Source organism: Gallinula chloropus (genome assembly GCF_964237585.1).
Source record: "Gallinula chloropus genome assembly, chromosome: 1".
Lineage (NCBI taxonomy): Eukaryota > Metazoa > Chordata > Aves > Gruiformes > Rallidae > Gallinula > Gallinula chloropus.
In genome coordinates, this window is record NC_140085.1 from 211,175,281 (window position 1) to 211,188,757 (window position 13,477).

The 13,477-nt window shown below is 42.5% G+C and overlaps 1 protein-coding gene across 1 annotated transcript in view; it reads left to right on the forward strand.

Moving 5' to 3' along the window:
* MTUS2 (microtubule associated scaffold protein 2) overlaps positions 1–13,477 on the forward strand; it is a gene marked incomplete at both ends in the record, with an annotated part of 192,389 nt that overhangs the window by 56,407 nt on the left and 122,505 nt on the right. The window lies entirely within an intron of this gene.

A 13,477-nucleotide genomic window follows, 5' to 3' on the forward strand; every position in this document is an offset into this window, starting at 1 on the left:
GCTCTAAATGAGAAAACATGAATGTTTTAATGAGAAGATCTTGAACTGCACAGAAGGAAGGGGAAGGATTCTTCACTTTTTCTCACAGTATTGTCCAGGGAGACTCTTTTCACTGCTTACACTAGCTTCTGACTGTGAATAATTGCTGTGCTCCTCTGGGGATAAAAATCTCTCACATCTGACTGATCTTTCTGCTGTGGTGGAGACAAACACGATCCTAAATACTGAGTTTTCCCATCTTGAGCACTAGCTTCTGCTTAAAGCGAAAAAACAAGCGTTGGAGCTATGCAGTTCAAAGTCAGATCAAAGAAATAAAACTACACTGAGTGCATTGGCTGATGGCTTGCTAGTGAAAAATAAAGTTCAGGTGTTTGTGATAATAATTTTACAGTTGTCTGACACAGTTGATGCTGTTGATCCAGGATATTTTATTGACAGGACTGATAATTCCAGTGGAAATCTGCAGAGATTGTTCTGACAGTTTCTTCTCTTACCTTTCAGAGACACTACTACAGGTGACGTTATAGAATCACAGAATCATAGGGGTTGGAAGGGACCTGGAGAGCTCATGGGGTCCAACCCCCCTGCCAAAGCAGCTCCCCAGCTCATATTGCACAGACAGGCGTCCAGACGGGGCTGGAATCTCTCCAGAGATGGAGACTCCACCACCTCCCTGGGCAGCCTGTCCCAGGGCTCTGGCACCCTCACTGGGGAAAAGTTCTTCCCCATGATGGTGTGGAACTTCCTGTGCTCCAACTTGCAGCCATTGCCCCTTGTCCTGTCTCCACAGAGCACTGAAAAGGGGCTGCCCATTCCCCCTGCATCCCATACTTCAGATATTTATAAACACTAATTAGGTCCCCCCTAAGTCTTCTTTTCTCCTGGCTGAACAGTCCCAGCTTATTCAGCCTCTCCTCATAGGGGAGATGCTCCAGGCCCTTCATCATCTCTGTAGCCTCCTCTGGACTCTCTCCAGGAGATCCCTGTCCTTTTTATCCCAGGGAGCCCAGAACTGGACACAATACTGCAGGTGGGGCCTGACCAGGGCAGAGTAGAGGGGGGCGATCACCTCCTGTGACCTGCTGTAGGCAGTGTGTAGGCAACTACACACTCATACTTGCAGAGCTTTTCTATCAGTTACTCTAGGCATCTGTCACTTTGCCCCTATTTTGCTTCTATACCTGTTATTTTCTGTGCAAATGAATAAGTAGTATGATTTCCTAATAAAATCAGATTTAAGAACATTTCCACCTCCCTCATAGCTGAGACTCTATGGCTGTGTGCTTGTTAAGGTGTAGTGAGATAGAAAAATTTTAAACCCTAAAAGCTTTTTAGTGTTTACTCAGCCTTAATCATTCTCTGTGCCCTTGATGATTTAACTCAGAATGTCATTGACAGATGTATTGTTCTTGCTTGGTCTTAGCAATTCCTTAGGACTGCTCTGTAAGTGAGAAAGACAAGCAGGCTGGGTGATAGATCACAGTATATATAATGTGTTTCTTCCTCTTTTCACAGCAGAATTTACAGTTCAGAGTGACACTCTGTGTGCTTCTTCAGCGGAGAAAGGAAACACTCATAATATACTACAGTGAACAAAGGGATGATGCAGCATTTGAATACACTTAAGCAACAATCACTTCATCTTAAAAGCAAATCCTTTCATAAATGCAACAGCACCACGTAGACCATGGCTTACAACTAGCTCTTAAATGCATTTGGCTCATGAGCTGTTCAGGTGGGATTCTTGTGAAAGGGGCCCTGATGTTTGGTCACTGGGTAATTGGGATCTCTGGCTGTAGTGAGCTGTAGGGGTCTGGGAGTTTGACATGTCTGTAGGTAAAATAGAGGCAGGGTCCAATTCCTGTCTCAGAAGTCAAGTAGTTTGAATTGGTAATGTACTGCTGGGGAATAGTGCTCTCTGTAGCAGGTCCATGTTGAAGAGAACACAGTGGAATATACAGAAACCATAGTTAGGAATTGAGCTAATCATTAAGGAAAATCAGGACCTGGTGCTTGGGTGTGGTTCTTGGTCCTCTTTTATTTCACTATATAAAGACACTGCTTAGGTATGGCCCCTGAGCCAGGTCTATCCCATGGTGGTGAGAGGACTTTTAGGAAAAGACTGTTAACCTCCTTTATCTGGACTACTGCTGGAGCTCTCTTCTTGCTTCTTTGAAGTATGAGATCTCACTCACCAACGCATATTGGTATGCCCCTCATACAGTCAGGACAGTGATTCAGTTCAGATTCGTGCAGATTCTACATCTGTTTACAGAATAGGTCAGGGCAGAATGCAGTCTGGCCATCTTTGGGAGAGCTCCAGCTCCAGATACTGCTCTCCCAAGTCATGTCACAAGACAACAACGTTCAGAGGATCAGAACAAAAGTTAAGTCTTTCTAATATAGAATGCATGGCAATCAGAAGGTATCCCCACTAACCAGCTAAAACAGGTGGTACAGACAGCAAACAAGATAGTCATAGAATCATAGAATCTCCTGAGTTGGAGTGAACCCATAAGGATCATGGAGTCCATCTCCTGGCTCCCAATACGGCCAGCCAAGTCAGAGCATGTGACAGAATGCATCATCCAGATGCTTCTTGAACTCAGTCAAGCTCGGTGCTGTGACCATTTCCCTGGGGAGCCTGTTCCAGTGCCCAACCATCCTCTCAGTCCCAAAAGCTGTTCAGCTGACCATCTGTAGCTGCCTGTGAGACTGAGATAGATTGCCCACTAAATGCCTTCACCTGTGTTGTCTAGTTTGTCAACAACATGCTGGGAGAGTACCCAGCTACCACAGAGACACTTGCATTGCCATACCTATATGGAGCTGTCTCATCATTGGAGAATAGGAGGCTGAGGGGAGACCTTCTCACCTACAACTACCTGAAGGGAGGTTGTAGAGAGGTGGGCGATGGTCTCTTCAGCCAGGGGACAGGAGATGGGACAAGGGGCAATGGCATGAAGCTGTGCCAGGGCAGGGACAGATTGGACATTAGAAACAAATGTTTTCCTGCAAGAGTTGTCAGGGCCTGGAACAGGCTGCCCAGGGAGGGGGTTGAGTCACCTTCCCTGGATGTGTTCAAAAAAAGGGTAGATGAGGTACTTAGGGATCTGGTTTAGCTTAGGATGGGAATGGTTGGACTTGATGATCTTCAAAGGTCTTTTCCAACCTTGTGATTCTGTGATTCTGTGATCTGGAGCTGAATCACACCCTTCTCTGTCTTGAGGAGTGAAACTTCCACATTAGGTCGTGTCTATTTCTATGTCCACATCCAGTTGCTGGTCAAGGACACTGGGACTTTCTTTTAAGAAGGTGACACTACTTGCTTGTGATTCCAGCAATACCACTGTCAGATAGTGGCTTTCACACAGATTGATACGCTCAAGCTAGCTGGATAACAATCACATGGGCACTGCTATTAGATTAAATCTCTCTTGGACATGCAGATCAGCCACATCTCCCAGCTGCAGCACAGACATATATCCATCCACAAGAGCCTGGAGGTAGAACGTGGGGGCTTAACTGGAGTGTTATTGAAATGAGCTCTCCTCCATCAAGCCACTTTCATGCTTAGTGTTACGCCTTTTGTTTGCAGGCACTCGTCTCCTGGCACAGGTCTGTGCTGGGGAGCTGGCAGGCATTGCTGCTGTCGTTGCACTTGCTGTCACTGTAGCATTTGTCACTTTTGAAGGAAATCTGGGCACACACATCTTTGCTGTCTTTGTTTTCTTTGTTTGGTTCCCCAGTAGTCACTTCATTGTCTCCATTTTTGGAAGATGAGCTTCACTGAGTCCAGATGTTTTCCTGCATTCTTTTAATCACATGAGAGACATGCACCATTTAATTTGCATAACTCATTTGGTTCTTCCCATCCAGCATGTTGGGGTTCATGCCTCTCCTCCATTTTCTTTCCCTCTGAGATCATTGGAAATCAGTTTACTGATGACAAAAGGAGAAGGGCCTCATTTTGTAGTTTGCATATTTCTACCCTTGAGAAATCCTTCACATGCTTTAAGCAGTAGTGTTCAAAAAAATCAGTGAGCTATCAAAAATAGAGCAGCAAGTAGTGTGCTCCATTTATTTTTGTCTCCCAACTCTCGATGTTGGATTAGGAAACATTAAATATTTTAAACTGAGGAGGCAAAGGATGAATTCTGGGCTTGATGCTAAAGTCTGACTGTACTAGAGAAAGTTAAATCAAACCTGTACACTATTTGGTGATGCATAAATACTCAGAATTGTTTAAAAATGCATAATTTGGCATTTTTTGGACTCCCTTGCCATTAAATTAACTCAGCCTTGAGGAAATAATTTGATATCTGTTTCAAGCAAAGAATCCAAAATACTCTAAAATTTCCAGTGCATGATCCATGTTACTCACAAACCTGTTTCCACCCTCTCTTTCTCTCACATCAGTAAGATGTCACATGTATTTCACTGTTTTCTATTGTCTTTTCAAGTAAATCATAGAATCATAGAATGGTCTGGGTTGGAAGGGACCCCAAGGATCACAGAGCTCCAACCCTCTGCCACAGGCAGGGACACCAACCTCCAGGCCTGGATCTACACAAGGTGGCCTTGAACACTTGAAAACTTCCCCCTAAGATCTAATCTAAACCTTCCTTCCTTTAGTTTTAATCCATTCCCCCTTGTCCTGCCAGTGTCTACCCTTTGAAAAAGTTGATTCCCCTCCTGTTTGTATGTTCCCTTCAGGGACTGGAAGGCTGCAATGAGGTCCCCCCGCAGCCTTCTCTTCTCCAGGCTGAACAAGCCCAGCTCCCTCAGCCTCTCTTCGTAGGGGAGCTGCTCCAGCCCTCTAATCATCTTTGTGGCTCCTCTGAACCCTCTCCAACAGTTCTACATCTTTCTTGTATTGAGGGCCCAGATCTGGACACAGGACTCCAGATGGGGCCTCTGTGAAACTAAGTTTACATCTTAAAAGCTATTCTTTTAAAAATATAATTTCTTGGGCTCTCAAAAATGCCCATTGAAGTTTATTCTTGTAGATGCACATCATCCTTTGTATTTTTCTCAGTCCATACCCTGGTTATTAGCTCTCATATTGCAATCTGTTCAATGCCTTCATTGTGGCATGCCTTGCAGCCACTATGCAGTGTCATCAGGGTTGGAGTCTGCCTACGACTTTCACATGGAAAGAAATAAAGATTTAAATAAATGGTATTAATGAGCAATTCTACAGAATGCAGGCTTAATTCGTTTGATTGCTTGCATGGACTAACTGTGGTTGTTATCCCACAGCACTCAAATAAAAACCTTTATTTCTGATCAAAAATATTGTCAGCTCCAACAAGGAAAAATACTGACAATAACAATAACCACAGCAATAACTTGTAGCCAGAGTGTAATCTGTGCTTGATGTGTGTGTAACTGATAAAAATTGCTTTCAGTTGGTAACAATAAAAGAATACACCATGCTCCATATATCTGTCATGATGGCTTTGTACTGGCTTTTGATGATCTTTGGAAGCATTGCAATAAGACAGAAGGTCAGTGCACTTCATTCCTTTTAAATGAGTTTCCATATGGTCTTTAGTGCATAATATAAGAGGTGAAGGCACTCCAGGCTTTCTCACAAGGCATCATTTAGGTTGAGTTAATGCTAGCATGTAGGGACAGTTGTGATCCTCTGGTCTGGCTCCTCGTATAAAGCAGCCCATCAGCTGGTACTTAAATGATTCTTGTTTGAATAAATCTTCTCTGTCAGAAAAAAAATAATATCATGAATTAAAGATGAAAGAACCAGGATGAGTGAGCATGTGTGTGATGGCAGAGTGCTCTGTCTTACTGGCAAGAAGAAAAAGGGAGGAATCAAGGGATCAGGGTCTTTTATAAGGTGGACAGAAAAACATGCCTGAGTAAGTCATTTAGGCACAGCAAGCAAGGAGTAGGAGTTATATTCCCATCTCCTGATCAAGGCCCTGTCTCCCAAACAAACAGCAGCTCTGGCCTCTCTTCCTTCATTCATCTTTGTGATGGGAGCAGGATGAGATACAGCCATCTGCTAGGGACATTGCACTGATTGCTTTCCTTTCCCTCTTGCTTCCACATTGACTAAGACAGGGTGATATTTTTCCATGTGTTTCAAACGACAGGAGTACAGTTGGGTTACCAGGAGAATCAAGTTCTGGTTCCTAGAGCTTCCTTTCAAAGGGGTCAGTTGATTCTTTGGCAAGACAACAGGGTCGGTGGGTGCAGGAGATGCCAGCTCCCTGAACCACAGTGAATAGCTAATACAGTATCACTGAGAACAGTGCTGCTCCACTTGGAGAAAGTAGGATTACAGTAGGAATTACATTATGAGTGAGGATCTGGCCAGAGGAAAGACAAGATCAAGTGCTACTGAAAAGCTATGTATTAGGCTAAGGTGAAGGTATTAATAGAGTCCCTCCAAAACTGATTTGGGGACTAATCTTATTTAGTATTTTAATTTCTGACCTTGGTAGGACTGTGCTAATGAAATTTGCTGACAATCTCAAGTGTGAAAGCTGCATCAATAAAGAAGAGATTTTGTTATCATACAGAAAGAGTCAAATGACCTTGAAGTCTCTGGTAACAGAAGTGGAGTGAAATTCAATTGTACAGAAACATAGTTCTTGCACTCAGAAACTAATAAGAGGAATTTTTACTACAAGAAGTCATCAGCCAAACAAATCTCAATGGGAAGATCTGATTGTATTCAAAACCCAGTGACTATTAATATAGTGAAAGGCATGTGGCCCTGAAAATACCAGGAGCAATACCAGAAAGTACTCAAAATGACTGTTTCAGTAGAGAGATATGAACTTCATCTCTAAGACTTTGGTGAGAGCTCTTCTAGAGTCACATCTTAATCAAAAGAGATTACTTCCAGACAGGACACTGGCAGAAAGTCCTGGCAATGTGGTTATGAGGGGTAACAGCCCACTGCAGCAAGCAAAGTGAAACTTCCTTCTCCTGAGGCCGTTTGATCCTGGCTAGAGGCCAGATGCCCACCAAAGTCACTCTATCACTTCCCCCACCCCTCTCCACACCTCCCCACCCCTCCCTTCTTAGCAGACTTCACTTTAGTCATGATTTTGCTCCCTTCTTGCCCAGTATTGTGCCACGGGGAGGGGCAGGGAATGGGGGGATGAGGGTTTCAGTCAGTTCCTCATCTCAGTTCTCAGTTCTCAGTTCTTTTTGGCCAGGGGGAGTGATAGAGTGACTTTGGTGGGTGTCTGGCTTCCAGCCAGGGCCAAACCACCACTAAAGACAGTGTTGGCATGAAAACATATGGTACATATGGCTATGAAGACATTTAGACCTGAAATCTTAATAAATTTAGAAATCAGGTTGTTAACATACAAAGGAGGAGGTTCATTATGAGCTTCTCTGTAGAAGTAGCTAAAAAAAACCCCACAACTTTTAAGATGGGAGTTGTTCAGCCTGTGAATGGGATTATGTGATACACTTGCTCACCCCATCAGGACAGTGAATTTCAATATGCAGATTCTCCAAGTCAGTCCCTGTATTTTGCTGCATGTTCCTACTAAGGTATGACAAACATAGTCTGGCCAGAATATTTTAAGGTGGCACAGGAACATCTGAGCAGCACTGAGCAAACAGAGATTCTCATTCTCTTGCTTTCATTTTTACACATATATAATAGTCAAGATTATTTCATCAGTGCTTTCATTCATCTCAACTTGCTCAAGTAATGGAAGCTGCCTACACTTACACAATTTTCTTTTCAGAATTACAAATGTGTCATCATAATTGTAGCTGTATCCCCTCTCTTATTTTTGCACTGAGTAGAAATAGTAGCACACTCATAACAATTTTTTAAGATGCTGCTGCATATGTCCAACTAGCATGTTAAGATGGCAGAAAACTGCTACTGTTTTTTTCCACAATATTTGAAAATAAGTGAAGTTTCACGTTTCCAAGGGGGGGAAAAAAGGAATTGTTTTTGGAAGAAGTTTTCAATCTTTTCTTTTTAGACTTTTGACTTTTGGATTCCACGTGTTTTTTCTTCATCACTATTAATGTCACTGAAAAAGGAGGGAAAAGCAAAAAAAAAAGAGATAAGCAGAAGGAAAGAAAAACCAAAAAGGTTGGTAAGGTTGGTGCAATAGCTGGAATAAGAAAAGCTATGTTGTGCAGAAAAAAAGGGGAGGAGCAGGCAGAAAAAACCATTCCTTATAATTAAATATTGCAGTAAGTCAATTGAAGACAGTAAGTCTTCAAATCAGAAAAGCTGTTGCAAAAAGTAATAGTCTGTTCTTGATGCCCAGGGTGGATAAAACAAAGGATGATGTCTGAAAATTGCAGAATCACTCAGGTGAGACATTAAAAAACATCTTTTTAACTAACGGATGTTGTAAGCAGGGGAGATCATGTGGGAGGTGGTGGAAGCTTTGTTGTCTGAGGGATGTGTTGAGGAGTGATGTGCCTGCAGCTGGTTCTGTCTTTCTGCAGGAGATGGATCAGGTCTTTCCCATTTCCGATTTTCCATCATTCTGTTTGTAAATGTAAAGGTATTTTAAGAAAGGATTTTGACATATTTGGATTTATTGATGTTCTGTACCTAACTGCAGGGAACCAAGGCTATCAGCCTTGATCCTTCAGGTATTAATTGATCCTTCAGATATTAACCTATGTGCTTAACTTTGCTACCAGCAGGTAGACTCCTAATAGCAAAATTAAACATGTACCTCAGTTTTTTCAGGCTTTCAAAGACATCTTACATGATACATAAAGGCTCAAGGATTCTCCTGTGTAAACACTGGCCTTGTCACTAAAGCCCCTAAATACTTAACAGGAGTACTAAGTTTCAGATCCCTATTATTAAATGGTTCCTAGAGACATTTTGGAAAGAAAAGATACAAGAGCTATAAAAATATCTCATTTGCTTATAATGGTGTATTTAGATTTATGCATGCTGAAGCCAGAAGGGTGTATTTCTACTCTACTCTTAAGAGTTTATTGATAATACTGCTGTGTGACAGTGGCTACCACTACCCTGTCATGTAGATCCTTTGAGTGTCTGATGGCTTTGTGGAGGGAAGGAGTTTGGGGAGTATTAACACGCTGCTTCTGAGACGTTTGGTGAAGAACTTGGAAGCTGCATAGCCATTGCACAATGATTTCATTCATCCTGTGAAGCAGTTCATCCTATACCACAGCTGAACTGCATGTTATTGAAATGGGTTTTGCTTCCCAGAGCGTACAGTTCCGACACCATTTCTCCAGTCATATGGTACTTTGGTCCTTTAATCATTCCAGTAAAGTCAACGGATAAAGTGCTTCATTGTCTGAGCAAAGATAAAGGTGTCATCTGGTCCATAAGGAAAAGAGATCTCAGGCTGCTGCAACTGACAATCCAGTATTTTTCTTTCCTTGCTCATTTTCTGATACATTACAATTTCTCAGCACTGAGCTATTCCTTGTGTAATTGCATTGGAAAACCTCAGGCTCATTTTTCTAATAACACTGCATTTTGTAGGGAGATTAAATTTCATGGATAGTTGCAGCATATAATCTTTTCAGCGCTGAAAGAATAGAACAGTTAGAAATTAAGCTGGAATACTGATGGCTGCTGTGAATTTAGTATCCCATATTTTGAATTGCTACCTTAGTCTTAAGTAAAACTTTGCCCTGGCTGGACATTTGAAGTCATAACAAGAGCTCTTCAACAATTGCTGATGGTTGCAGTGCTTTCAAGAGGAGGTACTACTTTAGAAGTACACTAATTATTTTTCATACCAGGCAAGTATAGGAACTGAACACATCCTTGAAATCAGTTGGGCATTTTCCATTTCTTCCCTGTTTGGTATTACCTGCAGCCTCAACAGTTTGCAGACCACTTTTTATAACTGCTACATTAGACATAGCTGTAGAGGTACCTGACAAAGGCTGAGACTCACACCTGGACAAACACATGGGCATTTGGTTACAGTCCAGACTGAAACAGTAGTGATCAGTTCTTGTTAATCCACTTGTGGAAAATGGAGATACTAAAGTCTGCCTCCTTTTTATGCCTCCTCCTCTTAAACCCTAATTTAAATTAATAGTGTGGATGTAATTGTTTATTCTCCAATAAAGAATTGAACCAATATATCTGTTACAAGTATAATGGGGCTGGTAAGAAAGGGTGCAAAGCCTAAATAAAAGAAGTTCCAAAGTTGAGCTAGCAAAGATGTATGGTTTCCCATTACCCAACTGGTTTTTAGAGTCACCCCCTTTGTGAGGATTTGTGTGGATTTGTGTTGATTTAGGGAAGAGCAGGGCTCAGGTCTGGTGTTTTAGGTTGCTCCCTGAAGAAGTGGCCACCCTCTAGTGAGGACATCAGAGTTACCTTCTTGTCCCTGTTAACTCTGAAGACAACTGCTGTGCTCTTTCAGGGTAATCAGAGTTGGTGTGCAGAAGACCTCCTTTTGCAGCAGCTCTTCCTCTCTCCTAAAGCCTGAGCTCCCTGGAACGTAATGGAAATTAGTCAAGAGCTGCTCATCTTAGAGCTGTCAGGAAGAGAAGGACCTGGGGGTGCTGGATATTGGAAAAAAAAATTTCCTGCAAGAGTTGTCAGGGCCTGGAACAGGCTGCCCAGGGAGGGGGTTGAGTCACCTTCCCTGGATGTGTTCAAAAAGAGGGTAGATGAGGTACTTAGGGATCTGACAACTCTTTCAGGAAAACATTTGTTTCTAATGTCCAATCTGTCCCTGCCCTGGCACAGCTTCATGCCATTGCCCCTTGTCCCATCTCCTGTCCCCTGGCTGAAGAGACCATCGCCCACCTCTCTACAACCTCCCTTCAGGTAGTTGTAGGTGGGGAGAAGGTCTCCCCTCAGCCTCCTCTTCTCCAGGCTAAACAGCCCCAGCTCCCTCAGCCGCTCCTCAGAGGATTTGCCCTCCAGCCCCTTCCCCAGCCTGGTTGCCCTTCTCTGCACTCGCTCCAGGACCTCAATGTCCTTCTGATGGTGAGGAGCCCAGAACTGGACACAGTACTCGAGGTGTGGCCTCACCAATGCCCAGTACAGGGGCACAATTACCTCCCTAGACCTACTGGCCACACTGTTTTTGATACAAGTCAAGATGCCATTGGCCTTCTTGGCCGCCTGGGCACACTGCTGGCTCCTATTCATCCTGCAGTCACCCAACACCCCCAGGTCCTTCTCTTCCTGACAGCTCTCCAGCCAGTCTCCCCCAGCCTGTAGCGCTGCAGGGGGTTGTTCTGTCCCATGTGCAGCACTCTACACTTGGCCTTGTTAAACTTCATCCTGTTGGTCTCAGCCCATCCGTCCAGGTATAAACTGGTGGTGTTGGGGTCTTTGAAAAAGAAAGGAACACTCTTCTGTACAATTAAGAGCAAGTTGTCACTATGACAAAGTAAGGGAAACACCCATCCCCTTTTAATGCAACCCATTTGGAGCAAAACAGGTCATGCAGTTCTGAGCTCCTCCTTGGTGGTAGTAGTTCTTGTCTCTCTTTTAAAAGATGTGTGGTAGAACTCAAAGCAGCACAAACACAAACCTAAAAGGTTTGACAGGGAGTGATTCAAGGACGGGGATTGATGGAGTTTAGCACATCCATATCTTCTGAGGCCTTTTGCAGCCTGAAACTGCTTCAGCAGTAGTAGCTAAGATCGATGATGAAAATGATCGTGCAAGGACTGGACTGAAAAGGAATTAGGTATTAGGAAACATTATTAGCAGCGACTTTGTACAGGCAATTAAATTATTAGGCAAAAGAAATTGTTCTGATGTCCTAGATAAAAGAAGGGGGGAAGCAGAGTGGGTGGGATGTGAGACCCAGCATTTTATACAGATAGCTAGAGTATGTATGAGGGAAATGCATTTCTAGCCCTGGAATTTTTGATGTAAATATGTATATATTTGGTATATACAAAGACTTACAGAATTTATCATGCTAAATAGTTACAATTCCTTTGGTAGACATTTGTAAACTCTCTACAGGGTCTAGCATAGACAGGGGCAGAAAGAAACAACTGCTAATCAGAGTAAAAATCACATTGAACATCTGCCCATTTTCCTCTACATGGCTTATGGTCTTTCTGCCAGGGCATCTGGTGACCACCTCTATGTGCATTCACCTGAACATACCATTGCCTTGAGGGCAGCCCTTGCCCTCTTCTTACCCATCTTCTCCCTGGGCAGGGGGATAAGACAGGAAAAGAGTAGGCCTCCAAGCTCTCTCTCCACCCACAACATGAATTGTTGGGCTAAAGAAAATTCATGTGCATCTGTGCATCACATGGTGGCTTTCAAAGCAAAGGAAAAGGTCTGAAAACTCTCTTGTGTATTTACTTTTCTCCAGTGCAATGTGGATAAGGTTAAGTGTCTGTATTTAGCCTAAGGAGATTCTTTTAGGCCTGAGTCGTACTTGTATTAGTCAAATTTTCTTTACTATGGGAATATTTAGAGAAACACAATGGCACCATTACTAGTAGCACCACCACACCTGGAGTAAAATGCTAGATGTTCATCTTTTAAGTAGACATAATCCTGGTTTACAGAGAGCGTATTTTGGCCTGCACTATCTTAATGTAGACATACTAGTGTTTAATTTCTCCTGGGCATAATTTTCATTGGCTACAGGAGAGAAGTAAATGCACAAAGGAATGAATGAATCCATTCAACTAAAATGAATACTTACGCTGGCTGAAGATTTTTGCATCATGTCTAATTGGCCACGATGTGAATTTCCTTGATTTCAGCAGCTTTTTAGTTCTGTGAATCTCCATTTTCTTGAAGATTTTTCTCTTTTTTTCTCTACTACTTCTTTCCAAAGTAATTTTTCTTGTTAGCTTTTAGTTATACCTTGTCTTTTAGTACCACTTAAATTGTAGTGCTTATTTAGGCACACACAGCTCCCATCTGCTAAATATTGGGTACACACATCACATGCAACTGGCATGCATGCACGTTTAGAAAAGCAGAAACTATTCTGCAGAAAGTCACATATATTCTGAAGAGAAAAGTTAAGAGGGATTATTAAAATGTGCTAGTTGTCTGCCTACCTCTTCTATACTGGTAATTGTTTAAAATTCAGTGGATCTGCATCAGGTACATACACCCAACTGCCCTTTAATTATTTGTTCCCTGAGAACTGGCTGAGAATCTTGGTAAATCTTTCTGTTACCTTCCTGCTAATGATTAGCATTGTATCCTCACTTTGACTAGCATTGACTGCACCTTTAGAGCTCTTAGACAAAGCACTGACTGGCTTCAGTCATATCACAAATAAATTATCTGATATCTACTCACAGTATTTCTTTGTTTATTCTTGCCTGGATCTTCAATTTCATTTAACTGACTCTAGTTACTTCCCAAAGAAATTACTTAACACATTAAACTCGTCCCTTCCAGCTATTCCTTGTCTTTCTTGTGCAGATTTCCAGTCCCTAATGAGATACTGCCTTTTTCTTGTGCAAACACTCTTACAAATTCACAATCAGCATTATCCATATGTGCATTTTC